We start from the raw sequence: 22,100 nt of genomic DNA, 5'->3' as shown, positions 1-22,100 counted from the left end.
TTATGAGAGTTCCCTTGTACGTTGTCATTTTTCCTTTGTTTCTTTTAATATTTTATCTTTGTCTTTAATTTTTATCATTTTGATTACTGCGTGTCTTGGTGTTTCCGTCCTTGGGTTTATCCTGTCTGGGACTCTGCACTTCCTGGACTTGGTTGACTTTCCTTTCCCCTGTTAGGGAAATTTCCAGCTATTATCTCTTCAGATATTTTCTTGAGTCCTTTCTCTCTTCTGCTGCTGCTGCTGCTGCTGCTAAGTCGCTTCAGTCGTGTCCGCCTCTGTGCAACCCCATAGACGGCAGCCCAGCAGGCTGCCCTGTCCCTAGGATTCTCCAGGCAAGAATACTGGAGTGGGTTGCCATTTCCTTCTCCAATGCGTGAAAGTGATAAGTGAAAGTGAAGTCGCTCAGTCGTGTCCGACTCTGTGCGACCCCATAGATGGCAGCCCAGCAGGCTGCCCTGTCCCTAGGATTCTCCAGGCAAGAACACTGGAGTGGGTTGCCATTTCCTTCTCCAATGCGTGAAAGTGAAGTCGCTCAGCCGTGTCTGACTCTTCTCGACCCCATGGACTGCAGCCTACCAGGCTCCTCTGTCCATGGGATTTTCCAGGCAAGAGTACTGGAGTGGGGTACCATTGCCTTCTTCCCTTCTCCTTCTAGGACCCCTATAATGCGAATGTTGGTATGTTTAATGTTGTCCCAGAAGTCTCTTAGGCCATCTTCATTTTTATTTTTTTTCTGTTCTTTTTTCTGTATTCTATTCTGCATCAGTGATTTCCAATATTGTGTTCTCCAGGGCATTTATGCATTCTTCTGCCTCAGTTGTTCTGCTGTTGATTTCTTCTAGAGTATTGTTCATCTCTGTTCTTTAGGTCTTCTAGGTAAACATTTCTTGCATCTTCTCCTTTCTGTTTCCAAGATCCTGGATTGTCTTCACTATCATAATTCTGAATTCTTTTTCTGGAAGATTGCTTATCTCTATTTCATTTAGTTGTTTCCCTGGTGTTTTTCTTGTTCTTTCATCTGGGACATAACTTTTTGCTTTTTCATGCTGATAAGTCTTCTGCAATGTGGTTTTTGTTCTAGCTGCTGCAGGATTGTGGTACTTCTTGCTTCTGTCTGCCCTCTGGTGGATGACACTAAGAGGCCTGTGTAAGCTTCCTGATGGGAGGGACTGGCCATGGGAAAGACTGGATCTTGCCCTGGTGGGCAGGGCTGTGCTCCTGATAGGTTTGTCCCTGTTAGTTGTTTGACCTGAGGCCGCCCAGCTCTGGGGTCTGCCACCTCTATGGTAGGGTTAATGGTGATCTCCAAGAGAACTTAGGCCAAGGGGCACCAATCCAGGACTGCTTCTGCCAGTGCTCCTGTGTCCACGGTGACCCACTGCTGACCCACATGACCCATACCTCCACAGGAGACCCTCTCACACTAGCAGGCAGGTCTGGTTTGGTTTCCTGTGGGGCCACTGCTCCTTTCCCCTGGGTCTTGGTACATGCAAGATTTTGTTTGTGTCCTCCAAGAGTGGTGTCTCTGTTTTCCCCAGTCCTGTGGAAGTCCTGAAATCAAATCCCTCTGGCCTTGAAAGTCAGGTTCCCTAGGGATTCCCAGTTTTTTGGAATCTTTTCATTATGTCATGTTGCTTATTATTGAGCTGTGTTAAAACACTTGGAGAAGGGGGTGGTTGTCAAAGGAATATAAGGTATGATTTCTCTCCTCATAGGAAGAAGTGGAAGATAAATATTAGTTATGTTTGCTGTAATTTGTGTCAACTATTAATATGTTTTCTATTTAAAATATTTTATAAAGGGATTCCTTTCAATAAACTCTTCTATCATGTATATGTTATTTAAATTTTAACAGTTTTATTTGGAGATGATATTTATCTGTGATAATTTATCTGTGATAATAATATGTTGAGGTTAAAGGAAAGACAGTCCAAGAAAGACAATGTAAAGAAAAGTAAGGGGAAAACTTGTTCTTTCCACTGTGAGAGCTACACATATGTTATACAGTTTTCAGTAGCACTTCAGAAAGACCAGCTTCTTCGTGGAAATCATATTGAATTGGTCGTTGGATGGTAATCAGGGCAGATATTTTTCATGACACCAGGTTATAAAACTCCAGAATTTATTGTAATATAATGTGATTTATTAAATTTGGATTTATCAGTTAAGAATTGGTTATTAGTGACAGAACTCAAAGATATTTAATTTTCTGTTATAAGCCCTTTCTTCAGAAACACTGCATAATTGAATAGAAATACTTAAACTACTTTAGGGATTAAACATTCTTACAGGACTTTCAAATACTTTTGAGAGAACCAAGATAGAAATTTTTGCTGTACTAATTTTAGTTGCACATTCAGCTGCAAAGCAACATCAGTTATACTACCATATAACATTATTAAAAACTTTATTGAAAAAATAAGTTTATAATTCAGCCTCTGCTAAAGCAAATTGACTGTTACCCCAGTGAATCAACATGATCTTACTGAACTGTTTCTTTCATCTTTGGTTACTATAATTTTTTAAACCAAGGAAAAGCAGCTGTATTAATAAGATCCACTGAGTTTCTGATTGAGACAAATAGGATTTTGTAGTGTAGTCAAGATCTGTTGCTTTTATTATTATGGCTCTGTTAGTACACATTACCACCATCAGCTGTGTTTATTTGCATTTTATCATTATAACCCCTCCCTCCCCGCCGCCCCGGCCCCCGTTTGTCCTCATCAGTTTCTAATTGAGCATCTGAACTTCTGTTGGCAGGCATCACTAATGGTTGAACATCTCATTCCAATTTTTGAAAGGGCAGTGACTCACCCTAAGACATCAAGCCAACCCATGAGTCACTTGAAATTTGTTTCTCTTAACATTTCTCTCTTCTTTTTCTCCAACACTAGAAAAAGGAAAACTGCTGGTTGAGAATGCAAAAAACTTTGAAGGAATTAAAGTAGAGCTGTGCTTTGGAAAGTGTCTATGTGCTGTTATTTTGGGGAAAGAGAAAGAGGGGCAAGTGATAGCAAAATGATTGCAAGATAATATTTCCACTGGACTTCCTTTAACATTCCTTCTCATTTTCCTCATGGTGTTTGCTTTTATTATTTTGTTTGCTTATACTCTGATTTGCCTTGATTTGTTTCAAAAGAGATGAAAGGACACTCATTTCTGCTGTTTAGGTTTACTTGTTTCCCCTAATAGACTATGAATCCCTCAAGTCAGGGATTATGTCATATTCATTTTTGTAAATCTAGCATCTAGGACTTAGAAGACATTTAATAGTTTATGAATAAATATGGCACCCCACTCCAGTACTCTTGCCTGGCAAATCCCATGGACGGAGGAGCCTGGTAGGCTGCAGTCCATGGGGTCGCTAGGAGTCGGACACGACTGAGCGACTTCACTTTCACTTTTCACTTTCATACATTGGAGAAGGAAATGGCAACCCACTCCAGTGTTTTTGCCTGGAGAATCCCAGGGACGGGGGAGCCTGGTGGGCTGCCATCTCTGGGGTCGCACAGAGTTGGACACGACTGAAGCGACTTAGCAGCAGCAGCAGATGATATTTCAGCAACTCTAGTGCAAGAGATGAATTGCTGCAACCCTAGTTTATTGCGTGCAGCTTTGATGGTGTTAACAGGCTGGATTACGTGTCCCTCCACCCCCCTCCAGTCCCTCTTTCATATGTCGAAGTCCTAATCCCCCCGTATTTGTCGGTAGGGTCTTTATATAGTTAATTAAGTGAAAATGAGGTAATTAGGATAGCTCCTAATCTAATGTGACTGGTGTCCTTATAAGAAGAAATTTAGCTATATCTCTACAGATAGAAGATAATGTGAAAGCACAGGGAGAAAATGACTTCAAGGAAAAAGGCCTGGAATAGATCCTTTCCTTAACAACTCTCAGAAGGAATCAACCCTGTTGACACCTTGATTATTAGACTTTTAACCTCCAGAACTGTGAGAAAATAATTTCTATTGTTTAAGTCACTCATTCTATGGTACTTTGTTACAGCAACCGTAACAAACTAATACAGCTAGTTTGAATGCTTGGTTGTAGCAGATACTCTTAACTTGCCCATCTCCAAGGAACAATTTGCTAAACTCAGTGCCAAAACCTTAGAACTTTTTAATCTTCCCCTAGGCAAGGCAAGGGAGATAGAAATTTGTATAGCTTAATGGAGAAGGTAATAACTTTGTCTCAAATAAATAAATAGATAACTATTTGTCTCCTTCCATCTCCCTAAAAATATAGTCAATGGCAAGCAGCTAGCTAATTCTCTAGTTCAACTGAATTTTGTTTGATTTGGCATGGAGGAAGTATTTATGAGTTATTTATGTTTTAAGTGTTCAGAAGGTTCTGCCAAAAAACCTAGTTGCTTTTTCAAAGTATGGAGATGGAAGAGAAAGACCGAATAAAATAGTTTTTATTATGACATTAATTTGAACTAATTGCTTGTACATAATCTCAGCCATCTTACTTTGCCTGTTATAATAACAGCAGGGCAGAGCACTGTGTCTTTTATAGTGTTTTGAGACACTTGGTTGAAAGAGAAAATCTTGGACCTGTACAAAAAAAGAACACTTGCTTTTTCATTATTTGGAAGTAGTTTACCAGAGTACTGAGAATAGGGTAAACTAAATTATCAAACTGAATAAAAGTCTCAGTCCTAGATTAAAAAAAAAATAAAAAATTATTAGCAAAACAAACAACAAAAACCTCCAGTTTATGGGCAAATAAAAATTGTAACTTAATTCTGGCATTTAAACTTCAGTTAGCATCACAGACTCCGTGGGCATGAATTTGAGCAAATTTCAAGTGATAGTGAGGACACAGGAGCCTGGTGTGCTGTAGTCTGTGGGGTCACAACTTAGCGACTGAACAACAACAACATATCCACACGGTCTGGAGCACCCTTATTAATAGTCTGTTGTTACTGTGGTAATTATCAGTAATATACTTTTTCATCCGCTTTCTCTTCCTTCATTCCAGTTGTTGAGAAAAGCACTGAAACCAAGAATTTTCTCAAAGTCAGATGCTACCAAGTGGCAGAGGTGGGTTTCCCTGTGAAATGAAGAAGACTTTCGCTTGGTCACCCTACCATGTTTTTCTGTGACCCTATAGTTCTCAACCAGAGAAGGCAATGGCACCCCACTCCAGTACTGTTGCCTGGAAAATCCCATGGACGGAGGAGCGTGGTGGGCTGCAGTCCATGGGGTCTCGAAGAGTCAGACACAACTGAGCGACTTCACTTTAACTTTTCACTTTGATGCATTGGAGAAGGAAATGGCAACCCACTCCAGTATTCTTGCCTGGAGAATCCCAGGGACGGGGGAGCCTGGTGGGCTGCCGTCTATGGGGTCGCACAGAGTCGGACACGACTGAAGCGACTTAGCAGCAGCAGCAGCAGCATAGTTCTCAACTTGGCTGCAAAAACAGAATCACACATATAATTTGTTTTCCCCCACCGATTTATTTTGAAATGAAAATATTCTAGTTTTCAGTTTAGTATAAAAATGTGAAGAAGTAAAGGATAAAAGAGTAAATTATTCAAGAGACAATGTACTATAAACTTTGAACTGTTATGTGCTGTGGGTTGGGATTGTTGATAACATGAAGAGTGATTGAGAAAGGGGACTCGAGTTGGGCTGCTTGCATTCTGATCTTAACTCAGCGACTTATTAGTGTGTGACCTTGGACAGGTTATTTCTTTAAGCTTCATCTTCCTTTTTTTGTGAAATGGAGATTATTTTAATTTACCATTTAGGAAGTCTGTGAGTATTAACTGGAAATTCCCATAAGCACTTAGCAAAGTGCCAGATACATAAGGGCTTGAGAAATGTTAATCATTATCCCAACATCATCCTTGGACATCTGTTGTTGACACATTTGACTTGCACTGTTTTCTAGACTATATTCCTGATGATGCCAATTATATCTGGACCATAAAGGATCTAATGGTCAAATACTCCTGGGAAAATAGTTCATTCTAAACACTGTTCTTGGAGGTTCATAACACAGATTTAGCATATTAAAAGGTGCTGAGAAATCCTTTGATTAAAAAGAAAGAAAACTCTAACTTTCTTGAATAAAATTTTCACAGGAAAAGTCTTTTCTTCTTTGGTACAACTGTTAATGTCTTTTGGAACATTTTTAAGAACAGTTTAGGAAGCACTGCTTAAATTATAGTGCATTTACCTAGTTCAGTGCATTAATAAGGACAGTGATCTTTTTATTTTCCCTGATTATTTGTACTCTGCAACAAGAATATGATGTGTACTTGAAAGGAGTCAGGGGTTTGGTATTCTACTAGTATTTCTGTAACTGCGTAGAAGAGTGATCTTGTATTTAACCTGTATATGTGCCTTGATTTCCTATTGGGGGACGGGGAGGTTATAGCTTCAAAATTGTTTCTTCTACCTCAGAAATTCTGAATTATTGGGCTTTGCAGAGATTTCAAAGAATGTATCTTTTTCCCCTTTAAACGTAACAAAATAAATGAGAAAAATGATTGTAAGCAGCTAGTTACGTTAAAGATTTGTCACTGAAATGACTTGCCTATTAGATTTAACGTTTTTCCAGCCTTAATACCAACTTAGTCATACAGCTAGCATTGCAAATAAGTTATATGGATAGGAGCTATGTTCCTGACAAGTTCAAATTCTGTATTTGATTTTTGTTTTTAAACAAACTTGATTTAGATTACTTTGCCATATTCTGATAAGTTTGTAGCCTAACTTATTTAAAAAATCATAAAATCTGTCCTCAAATAGAGATAATTTTTAACATACAGAAATCTGTTGCATTTCTTTATACTAACAACAAAATACCATAAAAGAAAAGTTTAAAAAAATCCTTTAAAAATCACACCCGTAAATAAATAAATAAATACTTAGGAATAAACCTGACCAAGGAGTGAAAGAGCTGAGGATTATGAAATGTTGATAAAGGAAACTGAAGATGATTCAAAGAAATGAAAAAAGACTGTGATTGGAAGAGTTAATATTGTTAAAATGGCCATATTATCTAAAGAAATCTACAGATTCAACACAATCCCTATCAAATTACTCATGACATTTTTCACAGAACTAGAACAGATAACCCTAAAATTTGTATGGAACATAAAAGACCCAAAGTTGCCAAAACAATCCCGAAGAAAAAGAGCAAAGCTAGAGGCATAATAGTTTCAGGCTTTAGACAGTACCACAATTTGTCTGTAGTAATCAAAAAAAACCTAGATAGCATATTGAAAAGCAGAGACATTACTTTGCCAACAAAGGTCTGTCTAGTCAAGGCTATGGTTTTTCCTGTGGTCATGTATGGATGTGAGAGTTGGACTGTGAAGAAAGCTGAGCACTGAAGAATTGATGCTTTTGAACTGTGGTGTTGAAGAAGACTCTTGAGAGTCCCTTGGACTGCAAAGAGATCCAACCAGTCCATTCTGAAGGAAATCAACCCTGGGATTTCTTTGGAAGGAATGATGCTAAAGCTGAAACTCCAGTACTTTGGCCACCTCGTGCAAAGAGTTGACTCATTGGAAAAGACTCTGATGCTGGGAGGGATTGTGGGCAGGAGGAGAAGGGGACGACAGAGGATGAGATGGCTGGATGGCATCACTGACTCGATGGATGTGAGTCTGAGTGAACTCCGGGAGTTGGTGATGGACAGGGAGGCCTGGTGTGCTGTGATTCCTGGGGTCGCAAAGAGTTGGACACGACTGAGTGACTAAACTGAACTAAACTGATACTCAGTAGGCACTCAAGGCTTGTTGAATTATTAATATTGCAATTTTAATATATTATATTTTTTGCATGTATAAAATTACTGAGTAAATTATACACATGACCAATTCTCATCCTATGTCTGTTTTTGTCTAGCCTTGTTCTCTTTTTTTCTTCCTGCTCAGGCCCTGCCTGGCTGCTGTCTGGATAAATTGTATAAGCTAGACAGGGGATGGGTATATAATTTGTCAACTTGAGGTCCTGGTCTAATGAATGTGTAAAAAGCATTACTGATCACTATACTACTTACTTATACAATAATTACGTCAGTGAATGGTTTTGAGGTAACTTTTGTAGTTTGAAACTTTTATAATCTGTCAACATAAACTTTATAGTTTGTGTCTTAGGTGTCAGGGTATCATGGACTATGATTTACTGAAGTAATACTTAAATCATTTAGTGTATACTGTAATTATGTTTTGTAAAAAACGCTACAAACATTTTGGAAAAATCATAAGTCAACTAATAATTGCCCTTGTAGATTTCTTCCCAGTATTAAATATAAAATAATTCAGTTTCTGATTCTTTTATTTTGTTATTATTTTTACTTTATTTTTAATTACTTTTTATTGGAGTATAGTTGACTTACAATATTGTGTTAGTTTTTGATGTACAGCATCATTCCATGTTATTACATTCCATGTTATTATTCCATGTAATCATTCCATGATATTACAGAGTATTGAGTAGAGTTCCCTGTGCTATACTGTAGGTTCTTATTAGTTGTCTATTTTATAGTAGTGTATATATGTCAACCCAGTCTCCCAATTTATCTCTCCCTTCCTTTCGCCTTTGATAACCATAAGTTTGTTTTCTACGTCTGTGACTCTGTTTCTCTTTTGTAAATAAGTTTGTCTAGTACTTTTATATTTAATGAAATGCATAACTTCTGTTAGTGGAATCTAGAATTCTTGTAAAAATATTCTTGAAAAAATTCTAGTAAGATTTTTTCTAAGTCAAGGTCAGTCAATCAATCAGTCTTTAAATAAGTCAATCAAATGATGCTTTTGTGGTTCACAGATGTCGTGCCATAGTTCTCTCCTGACCGTTTGCCTTGCCAGCCCTTCATCAATGCAGGCCCTGAGTATTTCCTGGGAAGGCTGTAAAAAACTGAGGCATAAAAGGAAGATATAGTAGAGAGGAAAGGCATAGGCAGGCATGGGGGTTGGAATGACAAGATGCATTTTGGAGAACAGCAGTAAGTAAATTGTGGCTGTATTACAAGGGAAGCTTGAGGTAGAACATCTGACAGATATGATATGGAAAAATGTCATAGTATGTTTCAGGAGAAAAGCAGTGTTTTAGGAAGATTAGTTTGGCGGTAATGTATATAGTGCCCTGGAGAAGAAACAGGAGCAGGAAGGCTGTGACTGGCGCCTACAGAGGCAATAAAAACTGAGACTGAGGGTGTTGCCGTAGAGATGGAGAGCAGATGGCATGTTTGACAGGCATTATGAAGGATTAAATTTATTTCTTTATTCAACAAATCTTTATTGAGTACTTGTCTGTATATATTCCTGCTTCTAGTATCTGAACTGAACTTTGCCTGTAATTACCATACAATCTTAAACTTTAAATTTATGTACACTAGTGGTGAAGTTCTTCATAGTATTCTCTTTTCTAGTGATTTGTAATTAAAAAAAAATAATCTTATAGATCTTTTGGCCACCAGATGTGGAGAGCTAACTCATTGGAAAAGACCCTGATGCTAGGAAAGGTTGAGGGCAGGAGAAGGTGGGAGTGACAGAGAATGAGATGGTCAGATGCTATCACCGGCTCAGTGCACATGAGTTTGAGCAAGCTCCGGGAGATGGTGAAGGACAGGGAAGCCTGGCGTGCTGCAGTCCATGGGGTCACAAAGAGTCGGACATAATTTTTAACTGAACAAAATGAAGAGCAAAAGCTTTTTCTTAGCCTTCCAAAATAATTTGTACTTTATTTGATTAACAAATTGAAACCAGCCACTTAATTATAGATATAAGAAATCATCTGGCAGGCAAATGGAAAGTTCTTAACCAGAGGGCTTTATTTTTTAAGAAAGCTTATGTTTATATTTGTAAAGACTAAGAATGTTCTAGTATATAAAAATTCTTTTCATTATAGCCTTGTAATACCAGCTATTACTGTGCCATACTTCTAGCATCTTGTTAGTATGATTTCTGCATCAAAAAAGGCTTAAAGTAGGTTGTTGGTTTAAAAGAAACTGAGGCCTTCCCTGGTGGTACAGTGGTTAAGAATCCACCTACCAGTGCAGGGGACACAGGTTGGATCCCTTGTCTGGGAAGATTCCACATGCTGTGGGGCAACCAAGCCCGTGTGCTGCCAACTACTGACTTTGCATGCCTAGTATCCATCAGCTGCAACAAGAGAAGCCACTGCAGTGAGAAGTCCATTTACTGCAACTGAGAAAGCCCTCTTGTAGCAACGAAGTTTCAGCACAGCCAAAAATAAATAAATAAATAAAAATTTTAAAAAGGAACTGAAAAGCATTGATACTTTAAGTTCAAGGTCATTTTCTCTGGTTAAAGCCAATGAGGGGGCTTCCCTAGTGGCTCAGACAGTAAAGAGCCTGCCTGCAATGTGGGAGACCCAGGTTTGATCCCGGGGTTGGGAAGATGCCCTGGAGAAGGAAACGGCCACCCACTCCAATGTTCTTGTCTGGAGAATGCCATGGACAGAGGAGTCTAGTGGGCTATGGTCCATGGGGTCGCAAAGAGTCAGATACGACTGATTAACACACTTTCTAAAGAATGATGAAAGTAGATGTGAATCTACTCAAAGAGCTACATTAATCGTTCTTATATGATAAAAGAAGATTTTCCTTTTATCAAGTAATGTTGATAATGCATAATGGTTTGTATGTTGGAATATGAGGGCAGAGTGAGGCAATGGAGGTAAATCTTCATGTTATAAATAATTTATTCCCTAGTTTCTTGGGGCTTCCCTGGTAGCTCAGTTGGTAAGGAATCTGCCTGCAATGTAGGAGACCCTGGTTCGATTCCTGGGTCGGGAAGATCCGCTAGAGAAGGGATAGGCTACCCACTCCAGTATTCTTGGGCTTCCCTTGTGGCTCAGCTGGTAAAAAAAACCCCTGCGATGTGGGCGACCTGGGTTGGATCCCTGGGTTGGGAAGGTCCCCTGGAGAGGGGAAGGGCTACCCACTCCAGTATTCTGGCCTGGAGAATTCCTGGGACTGTATAGTCCATGGTGTCCCAAAGAGCTGGACATGCCTGTGACTTTCACTTAGTTTCTTGATGATAAAGACTGGAAAATTTCAATTTTAATGGTATTGTCTTCATTGACAACAGGCAAAAGTAATTTTTCTTATGTTTTAATTGTAAAAATCCTGTGACTGTACTCCTTATGTCATTTTTTTTTCTTTCTATTAGATCCCAGTGAAAGCACTGGCTTTCAGTGCTTTCATTTCATTGGAACTATTTGTTTACTTTGTTGTCTTCTTGGACAGTCATAAGAGTCATTGTTATAATTCTTGTATACTTTTATTTTCTCCTTGATATTTCTCCTATTATCTGTTTCAGAGATTCCTATTTCTTTGGCTGATCTGGAACTTTGTTCAGCCTAGGCCCCTATTCCTTCTCCATTCTAAACACTGAAAATAGATTTTTATCATGGATATGTACTTAGTTTTGCACCTTCTGTACTTAGCCTGTGTCTACTTTGGGAAAAGTTATTTATTGTTACTGCATTAATAATTTCTTACATATAGATAGCTTGACAACATATCTCTAACCCCATTTCCTTACTTTTCCTCTAGTACAAAATTCCTTGCTTTCAGGATCACTTTTATTGTATGCTGTCATGTCAGCTATGATAGAGAGCTAACATAACAAGGTAAATGTTATATTTAAAAACAATGGAATTCAGGGCCCAAATCAGCAAAGTTTCAAAGGTTTGCTCACTTATTCATTCACTGAGCAAATGTTTATGTATCTATGATGTGTGAATCAATCCAAAATGCTAAATTGTCACTTAGATTCTTAAGAGTTGATTGGTTAAGTATAAAATAGGAGTGACCTGGTTTGGAAACAATTTGTATGAAAAAAGTCTTGAGGTTTAGCTAACTCTAAGCATATGAGATCTTTCTGTGAGACAGGATTACAAAGGAAAGTTAAAAAAAAATAGGTTTTCCTGATTGAAATGTTGTGTCCTGGTATTCAGCTTGTTAGATTTCTCCTGGGATGTTACATCTATAGTAGTTACTAGATACGTTTACTCTTTTTGCCCACACAAAGCCCCTTCAAAATAAACTTGCATCTATATTTGTCTATATCTTTGATCTCAACCGTTAGACCAAGTGGAGATATCTGTCCTCAGATTGGCCAGTTTCCAGGTTGGCTTTGAGTTGTGGTCAGGATCAAAATAAGGAACTGGTACAGAGAATTACTTGAAGAATTTAGATTTGGGAATTGAGAAATGCTGATGTGGTGTGGAGGAGAGTGTGGGTCTGGAGCATAAAGGTTATGATAGGACTAGGATAGCCATGGGGGACATAGACAAGATGAGTTAGTTAGAAAGGCATTCAGCAAATACAGAATGGAACATCATCACTGTGAAAGCAGCCTGTGTTCATCCTGTGTTTTGAGATGTGGCTATTGGACACATGGGTTTTGTGGTCTTATGCATATATCCCTTTCTGTAACTTTAAGATGGTACATTGTTATAACATTTTACTAAACTTTCTTTTGAATAATTAATCTATATATGGATGTAGGATGAGCAGGGACTTTAAGAATTTTTCTAGTTTACCTCTCAGTTTTTCATGAGAGTTTATAAAATCCTAGACAGATGAAAAATCTCTCACAGTCTATAATAATTTTGGAAATTGTATGTTTCCTCTTAGTTTGGAAACTTAGTTTCCTCTAAGTTTCCTCTTAGCTTATTTTATATTGAGGCTTCCAATAATAAGGGTTATTAATTAATTGTTCTATCAAACCTGAATCCCTTATTGTATCATTAAAAATTTTTTTTTTCATTTAAAATTTTTTACTATTTCAAAACTGGCAAAGATCTATACTATAAAGAGGGTTTCCCTGGTGGCTCATGGGTAAAGAATCCACCTGCCAGTGCAGAAGATGCAGCTTTGATCCCTAGGTTGGGAAGATCCCCTGGAGAAGGAAATGGCAACCTACCCCAGTATTCTTGCCTGGGAAATCCCATGGACAGAGGAGCCTGGCAGGCTACAGCCCATGGGGTCGCAAAAAGAGTCAGACACAACTTAGCAATTAAACAACAAACAGTACTATAAAGAAGAAAACCAAGATGCAACATCATTTTTTTAACTGAAAATTTAAGTGAAATCATTTGATGTCTTAGGAAAATTCAGAGGCGCTGGTATCAGGATATGTACAAAATGAGATAGTTTATACCTAATGAATAAAAGCAACTTTTATATAGCATAGTGATGACTGTGATGATTACTCTGATAAGCTCGCTCTGTTGATCAAGCATAGCGTTTAAGATAAGATAGTTATTGAGTTTTGTTTGGCTTTGTGGCTATGGACTTTTCCAAACTTTGAATTCTGGCCAACCATATCACAATGTCTCATCATTAACAGTAGGATAGGCAAAAAGTATACATAAGCAGAATGTAAACACATTTATTGAACATTCATAGATTATGTCCTATTTATAATAAGTTTTACTACAAGTTTTTAGAGAAAAATTGAATTCCTTGATGGCAGGGATCGTGTTTTGAAAAATCTGATATTCTCTAATAAGAGGACACTGCCTTGTACGAAAAAGGTATACCCTAGATATTTGATGAAGATGGTGTTCTGGTTATCTGTTGCTGCCTAACAAACCATCCCCAAACTTAGTGGCTTCAAACAACAAGTATTTTTGATCTCTCACAAATCTGACCTTGACTAGATTAATTATAGCATGGCAGGTCTTCTGCTTCGTGTTGTCAGCTGAAGCTATAGTCATCTGGAGGCTTGGCTTGGTTGGAATATCCAAATGGCTCAGTCTTGTGGCTGGTACTTGGTACTGAGTCTCAGCCAGGGTCTTGGTTCTTTCCCTTGCAACTTTTCATGATGGTCTGGGCTTCTTATAGTATGGTGGCTGGATTCTAAACACATGAAAGTGGAAGCTGCATAGTGGTGACCTAGACAGAGAACAGACTTGTGGACTTGGGGAAGGAGAGGGTAGGACAAATTGAGAGAATAGCATGGAAACATATACTTTGAAAAGTGAAAGTGAAATTCGCTCAGATGTGTCTGATTCTTTGCAACCCCATGGACTGTAGCCCACCAGGTTCCTCTGTCCATGAGATTCTCCAGGCAAGAACACTGGAGTGGGTTGCCATTCCTTTCTCCAGGAAATCTTCCTGACCCAGTGATCGAACTTGGGTCTCTTGCATTGCAGGCAGATTCTTTACGGTCTGAGCCACCAGGGAAGCATATGCATTTTCCTTGTGTAAAATAGATAGCAGGTGGGAATTTGCTGTGTAACACAGTAAACTGAGCTCAACCCAGTGCTCTTGTGACAACTGAGAGGGGTGGGATGAGAAGGGAGATGTGAGGGGTGTTCAAGAGTGGGGGACGTATGGACATATGTATACCTGTGGCTGATTGATGTTGATGTATGGCAGAAACCAACACAATACTGTAAAGCAATTATTCCCCAATTTAGGGAAAAAAAAGTGAAAGCTGCAGATCAAGTCACAGCATGTGTTCACTGCATTCTTTTGGTGAAAGCAGCTTATGGGGACAATCTAGATACCAAAGCTGTTGTTGACAAATAGTTTTAAAAAGTTTTTCTCCCTTATATTATTTGAATTCAAATCAGATATCCTTTCCCTGGACAAAAGATTCTTCTGAAGTCTGGGAAGTTTTGAGAATAGGAAGCTGGAAATGGGGAATGAGAAGAGGGATTGCTACCTTTCTTCCATTTGTCCTACCTTTTACAAAAGAAATACACTGGCCTGGTTGCCATAATACTTTGGTATCCCAACACAGTTGTATTTGTCCTTGGGATAGGCAAAAGATGCTGAATTCTAAAGACATTTGCCATAGTAAAAATCTCTGTTCTATTTTTAATAACCAGATATTTTTGATTTATGGGGAAAATAGGCCTAAGTTATAGGTCTTTGGAAAGATTTCCCATGCTTCTGCTACTGGCTGTAAATTCTATTCCTTCTCCCTGTGCCCTGAGAGGAAACTGTTTACTTGAGAACACACGTGGGCAGTGAGGCCGTCAGCACCACTTCTTTTCAAACAACAGCCCAGGTACACTCCTGTTTCATAGACCTCTCCAGTTGACTGGTCATTTTCTAAGCAGTAAAATCACTGAGATTAAATTAAGTTTATTCTGTATCATAATCTGAACATTTCCTTCTGCTCTGTTTTCCTAAAATTCAACCAAGAATCTTGATAATCTTCTAATAGCACTTAATTTACTTATAATGGCCCTATTTCATAGGACAGAAAAGTTAAAACTTTGTGATATGTTATTATCAACTTACAGAAATTTGTTTATTCTTTAGATTTATAGAAACTTGATTTTCATGACATATAAAGCAAATGGTTTTAGAAGATTCAGAATTAATTTCTAGTTAATACTTCATGATGCATGAGAAATAATAGTAAAAATATTTTTTAGAGTTTTGCAGTGAAAATTATAAGTATTCTTTTTGTGTTCTTCCTTAATTGGATGAAAGTAAAACATAATAAGGTATAGACCTTTTGTGACAACACTTTTATGATATGCTTTCTGGAAAGTTTCTTGAGGAATTCAGGAAACATTATCAGGGTTAAAATTAAAATGCAGCTACTAAAGAATAAGAGATTTAGAAATGTTTTATTACATACTGAAAATATAAAAAATTAATTTCACACAGACTAACTCTGCTTGTGAAATATTGCATTGAATCTTAGCAAGCTTTCTAATACAATTTAAAATATTCTTTTCCAAGATATGTTTGAGAAAAATAGGAAGTTAGTTACACAGTATGAAACACCTAATTTTGTTCCTTTTGCCTTTGAGAAGAATAAAGTTGTTTTTTAATGTGAGAATATATTTTAAAATATTACTTGAGATATCTAATTAGTTTTGTAAAACTTCAATGTTACATAATCAAGACAGCCAGAAATGTTAAAAGATTACATCTTAGATACGAAATGTGGGGGTGAGATAGCAACTGTGGAGAGCTTCTTGCTGAGTGCTGGTAGAGAGAAATGGTTTTTAAAACACTGTTTCAATTTTGTGGTCCATTTGCTTCTTGTCCTACCTAGTCTTTAGAGGTACCTTTAGTCATAACTGTTATTCATCATGGAAGCCAGGACTAATGGAGAGATTTTTTAGAGTGCTGCAGTGTGTGGTAAGGACAAAGAAAAACTCTCTCAGCTGGCACACACTATTGCTTTTTCATCTTCTGTTTCTCTAGATACTTATTCTACATTTTATAAAATTCCATTAACCTCTTCTTCATATAATGCATTATTGTTTCCGGTCTCATTTTTAATATTTGTACATTTTCTATTTTTCTTAAGATACTTTTCCTTCTATGAAATTTTAAAAAACTTGTCATCTAAAAGAATTTTTAAGTTTTATCATATTTAGATTTGTTTCAAATTGGCTTGACTTGGTAATTTAAAACTGCATGAATGCCAGTGGAAATTTTTACTTTTTATTATTTTATGGTATAGTTTAATATTTTTATGAAATTACAAATTTAATTAAAAATATTTCTTTTTTTTTTAATATTTCTATATTGTGCTGAGGATTTTTTACCCCATGGAAAGACAACGAAAATGCTTGAGTTTCTTACTGTCCGTAAAACACAACTAATGATAAGTAAACATGATTTGAATTTTCATTCATGTTTATAATTCAGTACTATAATTATTTCCCTTTTTTTAACTTTCAGCAACTAGATAAGAAATCTCTTCATAAATTAGTTTTTTTTGTCACCTCAGTTTAGTGCAGAGAGTGAGGTGTAATGGAGGAGAATTTGCTCCTTAGGTTTGAGAAGCCTTTGTATAATGAAATATTATGAAAGTATTGAAATTGAAGCTCTAATAACGAATGGTGTAGAATGTTGTCAGAAGATATGAATACGTGTTTGTGTGTTGATGTACTTTAATGTTTTGTTTTGTTTTTGAATACAGTATCATTTGGATTGGATACTAGAATAGAAATACATCAGAGCTTCAATAATTTTTTAAACAATTTAAAATTTCTAGAAAAGTTGCAAAGATAACACAGAGAACTCCTATATACTCCATACCCAGTTTCAATTTCTCCTAATGTCATATTATCATTGTATATTTGTCATTACTATTACATTGCTGTTAACTAAATTTAAGTCTTTATTAGAAATTCACCAAGGCTTTTTTTTTTTTTTTTGAAACTATCCCTTTTCTGTTCTGTTCAATATGATCCAATCCAAGTGACCATATTGCATTTATGGTCGTGTATTTGAACTGTGGTGCTGGAGAAGACTCTTGAGAGTCCCTTGGACTGCAAGGAGATCCAACCAGTCCATCCTAAAGGAGATCAGTCCTGGGTGTTCTTTGGAAGGACTGATGCTGAGGCTGAAACTCCAATACTTTGGCCACTCATGTGAAGAGTTGACTCATTGGAAAAGACCCTGATGCTGGGAGGGATTGGGGGCAGGAGGAGAAGGGGACGACAGAGGATGAGATGGCTGGATGGCATCACCGACTCGATGCACATGAGTCTGAGTGAACTCCGAGAGTTGGTGATGCACAGGGAGTCCTGGCGAGCTGAGATTCATGGGGTCGGAAAGAGTCGGACACAACTGAGCGACTGAACTGAACTGAACTGAAGTGTCACCTTAGGCTCTCTGGCCTATTAGAGTCTCTTAGTATTTTTTATTTTTCATGACCTTGTTAGTTTTGAGGAATATAGTTCAGATATTTTGTAAAATGTCTCCAAAATTAAGTTTCCTCTAATGTTGGTATCATGATCGTACTGGGTTTATTGCTTTTTAGAAGGAATATCACAGAGATAAAGTAAGTGCCCTCTCATCATATCAAGGGTACATGATATTCACATGACATCATGGGTGTTGTTAACCTTAGTCAAGCCAGTGTTTATCAGATTTCTCTGCTGTAAAGTTACTGTTTTCCCCTTTTCAATACTCTTTTTCTTTGGAAGCAAGTCACTATGACCAGCCCATTTTGGTCCATAGGGAGGCATGGACTAAACTTCCTGAAGGGGGATGTATCTACATTTATTATCTGAAAGGAAGGCTTGTCTCTTCTTCTCTAATATTTATTTATTTAGTCATTTATTTATTTCAATATGGATCTGTATATTTATTTTATACTTTGGATAATAATTCACTACTATGTTGTTTGTTTTGTTGTTCAAATTGTTCCAACTTTGACTGTAGGGTGTTCTTTCCGGTAGGCTCAATAAATTAATATTAATATTTAAAATATTTTTTAATATGGTCCTGACCTGAATTTTTGGTCTAGGTTATGATCATATGACTGAGTTGCTGAGACAGGGAAGAAGTCAGTATTGTTGGAGGAGATTTTTAGGAATTAAGAGTTCACTGAGTGAGAAGAAAACACTAGATTTTAGAAAACACTAAGATTTTAAATATGAATAATTTGAAAGCATGACAATAAGCCAGAGCTAAAATCATCTAGAAATGAAGGAGAGGGATGACTGGAGGGGAGGGATTGCTTGATAGATGACAGCTACATGTGTTTCGGAACAGCGTTGGGTGGACGGGAGAGAGGGAGATTGATCTGAAATGGTAATATTACCTCTAGGACCAGTGGTTTCTTCCAGGATTATGAGAGGAAAAGCAGTCAGTCACTCTTTGAGAAGCTTTCAGGGAAAGCGGGTATCTTCAGAGAAGAGCCAGGCTTCTTGTTAGAACAAGAAGAAAGTGACATTCAGAAAACTGTTGAAGATTTAGAGGGTTTTGCTGGTAACAGATTTGTTAATGTCAGAAGGCTCAGGGAGAGAGAACTTCCTTCCAGAATTAGAGTGGAATAGGAGATGGGGGTAAAGTAGAGGGCCTGCAAAGAGTTATGAACATGTGCAAGTGTAACCTGGGAGCTGTAGTTTCTAGTGGTTCCTGACATCAACAGGGGGAAGGGAAAATGACATTAATCCTGATGGACCAGCTGCAGGAAGTGGTGGTGAGGCTGTGAAAGTTTCAGGGTGGAGGAGGTGTTCTGGAGGAGGTGTTCTTTTGGGCTCTGCAGAGGAAGGCAAAGAAGCATGGGGAGGGACAATTTCATGGTTGAGGGCTCCCATTTGACCTCTAACAAGTAAATAAGAGGCCCAGGGTGGTCTGGGGTTACTAATGTGTAATTTGCTGTTGTTCAGTTTCTAAGTCGTGCCTGACACTTTGGACTGTAGCATATGCCAGGCTCCTCTGTCCTCCACCATCTCCAGGAGTTTGCTCAAACTCATATGTTCACTGAGTCGGTGATGCCATCCAACCATCTCATCGTCTGACGCCCCCATTTTCCTCGTAAGTTCTTCCCTTCCCCTGCCCCAGTTTTACTGGGATATGATTGCCAGATAATTATGTATTTAAGGTGTACATGATGTTTTGGTATACCACAATCAAGTTAATTAACAAATCTATCATCACACATAATTACCAATTTTTATGTGTGTAGTGAGAACACTTAAAATCTACTCTTTTAGCAAATTTCAAGTATACATTATTATTAGCTATGGTTACCATACTGCTCATTAGGTTACCAGAACTTATTATATACTGAACTTACTTATAACTGAAAATTCGTACCATTTGGCCAGCATCTCCACATTCCTCCACTGCCGCCGCACCTGCCCCTCCCTGTCCCGCCCCCCCGCCCCAGCCCCTGGAAACCATGACTTTACTCTCTTTTAACATGAGTTTGACTTATTCTACACATAAGTGAGACCTTGCAGTATTTGTCTTTATGTGTCTGGGTTATTTAACTTAGCATAAGATTCCCAGATTCATCCATGTTGTTGCAAATGGCAGAATTTCCTTCTTTTGAAGGCTGAATAATATTCCATTGTGTGTTTGTATGTGTGTCGTATTTTCTTTATGCATTCATTTGTTGGCAGATAGAAATTCTTTTAGTGGAGTCCAATTTATAACAATCCCTTTATGATTAGTGCTTCTGTGTCTCTTGTTTAAATTTTTTTTTTGCCTACCTCAAGGTTTTGAAGGTATTCTCTTATGTTCTAAAAGCTTTGTTTTACTTTTTAAAATTAGATCTGTGATCCAACTGCAACTGCCTTTTGCATATGGTGTTAGCTTGTAGGTTATGGTTCTCTTTCTCTACCCCCTATCCCTTGTAGCTGTCTAGTTGACCTAACCCCATTTTTTATAAAGATTACCCTTTCCCTACTGAATTGTATTGTCACTTTGGTCATAGATCATATCATCATGTATGTATAGGTCTGTTTCTGGCCATTCTGCTCTGTTTCATTGGATTTTATCAATAGTGATAATATGATAATACCACACTGGCTTAATTACTATGCTTTTGGTAAGTTTTGTAGTAAGCTTTAATATTTAGAAGTCCAAGTCCTCCAGCACTGCTGTTCTTTAAGATTGCTTTGACTATTCTTGATCCTTTTGCATATCCCTCTTGATTTTAACCTTTTAAAAATTAATTTTAATTAGAGAATTATTTTGAACTTTTGTAAAAATTTTACCTTCCCAATTCTTTGCAACTTCTGGTTCTATTTGTGATTGCTTTCTTTCTTAATTTACTAGATGAACAATGGATAAATAAAAAAGAAAACTCATGTGTATTTGTATTTACCTTTCTTCACAAATATATACAAATGTGTATAACAGGATAAAAAAAAAAAGTAGATCTAGGTAGGAAGAAAATAAGGGAATGTGTGTAATATAATATTATAAATAAAATTAATCCTAGCCAGCTTTTTTGTGGAGAGAGTTAGGGTAGAAACTTTGACTCCCATTTTATTAAAATCAAAGCAAAGAGAATCTGCTGGGAGATTCACAGTATCCATAATATAAAAGCAAACCAGTTACTCTAAAGGAGACTTTTTCATGGTATTGAAAACTGAAGATGTGAATTTTTTGCTCTTTTGGATTTCAAAGGGGATAACACATGATCAAGCAGCGTTTTCATAACATTTTGGACATAAACTCAAAGCCTGGTTTATGTGAATGAACAGTACTATAAAATGAATAATATGGTACAGATAATATGGTTTTTTAATAGTTTGGCTTGATCCAAGGATAAAATTTAGAATAATAAAAGGGCTATTTTTTAATCCTAAAAAAGTAAAATGCATATCTCTCAAGTAATTCTTCATATATGAGTAAATGAATCAATGAATATATGTATTTTGTTAACCATTTTTAATAGAAATTAGACAATAGAAATATTAGAATGTATTCTTTGTAAACCTGTGTTGTTTATTTAAGATGTATCTGTATACTTTGATAGACAACTAAGCAAAAGTTGTATGAGTTGATAGTCTTCAGTAATAGTATTGCATAGTAAAACAACACTTTTATTGCCAGGTGCTTTTATTTACATTTTTTCATTTAATTTTCACAGTAATCATTTGAAAGTATGTATTGTGGTTTTTCCCATTTCATGAATGAAGAAAGGAAGGCAAATAACTTGCCCAAATTTATACTACAAGTAAGAATAGAATCAAGATTCAGTTTCTGTCAATTTTGCCTCAGTTTCTTCTTACCTGATAATTCTGATGAAAATTAAGAACTCTAATGCAGGGTTTGTGCCTGACTTAGGAGTTTAGCAAATTCAGACTTAGCAAATTCAGACAGAACTAATAAAGTTTTCGCTCAAGAAACAGTCTACTCTTTTATAGATGGAGGTATGAAGAAAACTATATTGTACATTGACAGAAGTTTTGCTTGAGATAAATTTGTTTTGCATTTCCTTTAACTTCCTTTTTTTTCTTATTTATACTTAAGTAAATTCCAGTCTTCTGAATAGCTATTGTTGCATATTGTCATTATCTTGGATATTACCACTTTTACTTCTGTTTTATGAATATTAAGCTTCCAGGAAACCAAGTGGCTTGCCTAGATAGTTATTGTACTAAAGAACTGAAATATAAGCAAATTAAATTACTTTAATGTTTTCTATAAAGTCAAGTTTGGATGCATGTCTTTTTATATTTTCACAATTTTAAAATGTTTTCTTAAGTTGCATTATCTTTTTGGAATTATTTAATTTAAACTAAGGAAAAATGTCCAGTATGTTTTGCAGCTGACATTACTTACTAAAAGCTGAGTGAAAATTGTAGAGCTAATTTCATCATGTTATAATCATTTAAACTTTTGTCATGATTCTTGCATTTCAATACTGT

General features: G+C 36.9%; 1 protein-coding gene across 2 annotated transcripts in view; it reads left to right on the top strand.

Annotated features, from left to right (window-relative positions):
• The window catches only part of HYCC1 (hyccin PI4KA lipid kinase complex subunit 1), an 87,351-nt gene that overhangs the window by 11,927 nt on the left and 53,324 nt on the right, over positions 1 to 22,100 (top strand). The window lies entirely within an intron of this gene.

The sequence above is a fragment of the Bos taurus genome, chromosome 4 (genome assembly GCF_002263795.3).
Source record: "Bos taurus isolate L1 Dominette 01449 registration number 42190680 breed Hereford chromosome 4, ARS-UCD2.0, whole genome shotgun sequence".
Taxonomy (NCBI): domain Eukaryota; kingdom Metazoa; phylum Chordata; class Mammalia; order Artiodactyla; family Bovidae; genus Bos; species Bos taurus.
The sequence above is the reverse complement of the archived record's forward strand: the minus strand, read 5'-3'. Positions and strand labels throughout refer to the sequence as shown.